Source organism: Pan paniscus, chromosome 6 (assembly GCF_029289425.2).
Source record: "Pan paniscus chromosome 6, NHGRI_mPanPan1-v2.0_pri, whole genome shotgun sequence".
NCBI lineage: Eukaryota > Metazoa > Chordata > Mammalia > Primates > Hominidae > Pan > Pan paniscus.
The window spans coordinates 10,428,581-10,434,069 of NC_073255.2; positions in this window are offsets into that span (position 1 = coordinate 10,428,581).

Consider the following 5,489-nt stretch of genomic DNA (forward strand, 5'->3'; position numbering starts at 1 on the left):
AAATATAAAAATTAGCCGGTTGTGGTGGTGCGCGCCTGTAATCTCAGCTACTCGGGAGGCTGAGGCAGGAGAGTCACTTGAACCCAGGAGATGGAGGTTGCAGTGAGCCGAGACTGTGCCATTGCACTCCAGCCTGGGCGACAGAACGAAGCTCCATCTCAACAAACAATACTAATAAAATAAACAACTTTCTTACAATCAAAATAAAAGATCATATCGTATCTAGTTTCTGCAACTTCTCTCTGGGATCAATAGACTGTGAACTATTTTTTGTTTACCAGATCTATGATAGGTATGATTTTATTGATTATTTTTTTTGAGACGGTCGTGCTCTGTCGCCCAGGCTGCAGTGCAGTGGCATGATCTCAGCTCACTGCAACCTCCGCCTCCCTGGTTTGAGTGATTCTCCTGCCCCAGCCTCCCAAGTAACTGGGACTACAGGCGCACACCACCACATACAGGTAATTTTTGTATGTTTAGTCGAGACGGGGTTTCACCATGTTGGTCAGGCTCTTCTGGAACACCTGACCTCAAGTGATCCACTCACCTCAGCCTCCCAAAGTGGACTGATTGATTGATTGATTGATTGAGACAGTCTCACTCTGTTGCCCAGGCTGGAGTGCAGTGGCGCGATCATAGCTCACGGCAGCTTTGAACTCCTGGACTCAAACAGTCCTCCCACCTCACACCACTGCACTCCAGCTCGGGTGACAGAGCAAGACTGTGTCTCAAAAATAAAAATAAACAAAAATAAAATCTGGAAAAAGGGGGAGAGAGGGAGGGAGGGGAGAAATGGTGGAAAAACTACCTATTGGGTACTATGTTCGCTATTTGGGTGATGAGTTCACTGGAAGCCCAAACCCCAGATTACACAATACACCCATGTACAAAAGCTGCACAGGTACCTCCTAAATTTTTTTTTTTTTTTGGAAATGGAGTCTTAGTCTGTCGCCCAGTCTGGAGTGCAGGGGCACAATCTCAGCTCACTGCAACCTCTGCCTCCCAGGTTCAAGCGATTCTCCTGCCTCAGCCTCCCGAGTAGCTGGGATTACAGGCGCCAGCCACTATGCCCAGCTAATTTTTGTATTTTTAGTAGAGACAAGGTTTCACCATGTTGGGCAGGCTGGTCTCGAACTCCTAACCTCAGGTGATCTGCCTGCCTCGGCCTCCCAAAATGCTGGGATTATAGGCGTGAGCTACCGCACCTGGCCCTCCTGAATCTATTTTTAAAAAACAAGTCTGGTAAAAGACATCAGAGAATTAAAAAAAAAAAAAGAAAAAGAAAAAAAAAGAGGTCACCAGAAACCCTTCCACCTGGAAGAAACGGTGTTAATTACCACACAGTGCCTTAAAGAAATGCAGGTTAAATCTCTTACAGTCTTGGAGGTCAGAAGTCTGAGACAGGTCTCCCTGGGCTCAGGTCAAGTGCAGGCCGCGCTCCTCCTGGAGGTGCTGGGGGATGATCCCCTTTCCTGGCCTTTGCCAGCTTCTAGAATCTGCCTGCACTCCTTGGCTGGAGGGAGGACCTCACACACAGAGTGCGGCCTCTCCAGCACACAGAGTTGCTAGAGGTCCTCCCTCCAGCAACTGCCCGTGTTTCTCCCCCGCCAGCCCTCGGCTCTTCCTCTCCTGCCTGCACGGCCCTGGTGATTGGACTGGGCCACCAGGATAATCCCAGAGCCTCTCCACATCTCAAGGTCCGCTGATCGGCAACTTCCGTTCCCCTCTGCCACAGAACCCGCAATCATGGGATCTGGGGACTGGGGCATGGACATCTCTGGGGCTCATTATTCTGCCTCCACAGCCGGTCACAGCACCGCCGTGCCACGACCCAGCCAAGGCCTGTGCAGGAGGCAGGAGGGAGGCAGGAGCCCGGGACTCCTGGGGGTGACAAAGGTTGCAGCTATCACCCTGATCCTCAATCCCGGAGGCAGCCAGCTGGAGGTCGCCCCATCTCTGGACACAAAAGCAAACTCAGTGGGCTTGTGGGGAACGAATGCGCAACAGAATTTACATCAATTTAAATGTACAGGCAGTAGCTCACTCCTGTAATCCCAGCACTTTGGGAGGCCGAGGCAGGCGGATCACCTGACGTCAGGAGTTCAAGACCAGCCTGGCCATCATGGCGAAAACCTGTCTCGATTAAAAATTTAAAAATTGGCCGGGCACAGTGGCTCACGCCTGTAATCCCAGCACTTTGGGAGGCGAAGGCGGGCGGATCAAGAGTTCAGGAGATCGAGACCACCCTGGCTTACACAGTGAAACCCCGTCTCTACTAAAAATACAAAAAATTAGCCGGGCGCGGTGGCGGGCGCCTGTAGTCTCAGCTACTCGGGAGGCTGAGGCAGGAGAATGGCCTGAACCCGGGAGGCGGAGCTTGCAGTGAGCCGAGATTGCGCCACTGCACTCCAGCCTGGGTGACAAAGCGAGACTCTGTCTTAAAAAATAATAATAATAAATAATAAATAAAAATAAAAATAAAAAAATTAGCTGGGTGTGGTGGCGGGCACCTATAATCCCAGTGACTCGGGAGGCTGAGGCAGGAGAATCACTTGAACCTGGGAGGCGGAGGTTGCAGTGAGCCGAGATCACACCACCGCACCCCAGCCTGGGAGGCAGAGTGAGACTCCGTCTCCAAAAAAAAAAAAGAAATCAGGGAACTTTGCAAATAAAAATACCCTTTTGGGCAGCAGCTGAGAGCTGTCCTTCCCGTTTCGAGGGCCAGATCACGCCAGGGAAAGACACTAAGGGCACACCTGATACACAGCTCCGCCTCTGGGGTCCTCAAAGCTCCTCCCCGTCAAAAAATATTAATCCTCCGCTCCAGCCGTTTCACTAACGAGAGTCTCTTCTAAAGAAACAATCCTAAAGATAGAGAAACAGCAGCCTAAGGAGATGGGAGCTGCTTTCCTTAGGAGACTGACTCATTGGATACAACCTAATTGTCTGACAGCAGAAAGAGCTTGTGACAGCAAAGCCCTGTCATTAAAATGATGGAGGAACCCAAGAGGCTGCACTGCGTGTGTGAGCAGAAAAGCAGGACCCGAAATCCAATGATTGCAGCCTCAAACTTTTTTTTTTTTTTTTTTGGAGATGGAATCTCGCTCTGTCGCCCAGGCTGGAGTGCAGTGGCACGATCTCGGCTCACTGCAAGCTCTGCCTCCCGGGTTCAATCAATTCTCCTGCCTCAGTCTCCCGAGTAGCTGGGACTACAGGCGCCCGCCACCACACCCGGCTAATTTTTCTGTATTTTTAGTAGAGACGGGGTTTCACCGTGTTAGCCAGGATGGTCTCGATCTCCTGACCTCGTGATCCGCCCGCCTCGGCCTCCCAAAGTGCTGGGATTACAGGCATGACCCACTGCGCCCAGCCCTGTTTTTGTATTTTTAGTAGAAACGGGATTTCACTGTGTCAGCCAGGATGGCCTCGATCTCCTGACCTCATGATCTGCCCACCTCGGCCTCCCAAAGTGCTGGGATTACAGGCGTGAGCCACTGCACCCAGCCACCTCAGACATTTTTTAAGAGCCTAGAACAAAGACTGGAAAGACGTTAACTGAAATATTAATGGATGCACTGCCAGGCGGGTGAGAACGTGGGTGTGAACTATCTTTTCCCCCTGTTCTACTTTTCTGAAATTTTCACATTTTCTAGAAAAGGAACATAATAGAACTAAGTTTACCTCTTTTTATATTTATTTAGTTAGTTAGTTATTGAGACAGCGTCTTACTCTGTTGCCCAGGCTGGAGTGCAGTGGTGATCTCGGCTCTCTGCAGACAACAACTGCTGGGCTCAAGTGATCCTCCCACCTCAGCCTCTCAAGTAGCTGAGACTACAGACGCGCACCACCATGACGGGCTAACTTTTTAGTTTTTGTAGAGACAAGGGTCTCACTATGTTGCCCAGGCTGATCTCAAATTCCTGGCCTCAAGTGATCCTCCCATCTCAGCCTCCCAAAGTACTGGGATTACAGGCATGAGCCAACATACCAAGGCCTAAGTTCACCTTTAATCAAACTGGTTGTGTTCACTACTGGGTGTATAAAATTAATCCAGTCCCTTTGTTTTGGTGTGTGAATGTGTGTGTGAATTTAGTGAGAGTGTGTGGTGTGCGGGTGTGATGAGACATAGGAGACTGTGCGTGAGCAGTGGGACTTGTGTGTGTGTCTGCATCTGTGTGGACATGTCTGAGTGACTATGTATGAAGAATGTGTGTAAGAATGAGTTATGAGTGGACCCTGTGGCTCACACCTGTAATCCCAGCACTTTGGGAGGCCGAGGTGGGTGGATCACCTGAGGTCAGGAGGAGTTCGAGACCAGCCTGGCCAACATGGTGAAACCCCATCTCTACTAAAAATACAAAAATTAGCCAGGCATGGTGGCGTGCACCTGTAATCCCAGCTACTTGGGAGGCTGAGGCAGGAGAATCGCTTGAACTCCGGAGGCGGAGGTTGCAGTGAGCTGAGATCATGCCACTGCACTCCAGCCTGGGTAACAGGGCAAGACGGTCTCAAAAAAATTTTTTTAAAAAGAATGTGAGTTATGTGAGCATGTGTGTGCTACATGAGTGAACACGGGCATGTGTGTGTAAATGAGCACATCTGTACTTGTGCACGTGAGTGTGAATGTGTGAGCTATCAGTGTGTGGGTGAGTGTGTGTGGGGTGTACGTGCAAATCCACACAGGTGCTGTGTGGAGATGAGAACGTGTGTGGTGTGGGTGTGAGTGTGAGCGTGCAAGGGTGTGTATATAGGAAGCTCCGTGTGTGGATGTGAGCGTGGGAGCGTGCCGTGGAAAGCATGGGGTATCTGTGTAAGTAGAGTGCGTGTGGGGTGAGCAGAGGTGTGTCTGTGTGGCGGGGGTGGAGGTGTGGACTCAGGCGGTGTTTGTGGACATGTGGAAGTGTGAGCACTGGTGGAATTGTGTGTGTGTGATATGGGTGTGACACGGGAGAGGGTTTGTGAGCCTGAGTGTGAGTGTGCAGGTGTGTGTGCGAGGGCATGTGTGTGGGTGTGGTGTGTGTGAATGCGGAGTGTGCGAGTAAACGTCCGTGTGTGAATGTCAGAATGTGGGATGTGGCATGTGATTGTCAGAGTGTCTGAAGTGTACGGGTATGAACGGGCGTGGGCGTGTGGCCGTTGGAGGAGTGAGTGCACATGCGTGTGCGTGTGCCAGTCTGTGCGGGCGTGGGTGAGGGACTGATGGAGCGTGTGCCTTCCCAGCAGGGGCTAGAGATCAGCCTCGGGCAGTGACGCTGGGGCACCTCCCCTGCCAGCCATCATCTTCCCCAGGCTCTGCAAGGCTCAGCTGCATGCTGGCCGAGGGGGCCTGGCACACAGAGGCCGATCCCCAGAGGGACAGCAGGGGTCTGGCATCATGGCAGGGGACACAGCGCCACCCTCAGGGGCCCCGTGACCAAGGCGTGCCCCTCCCTGCCCCTCACACATCCACCCCTCCACCCTGCCCCCAAGGCGGGTACCCAGAGCAGGCC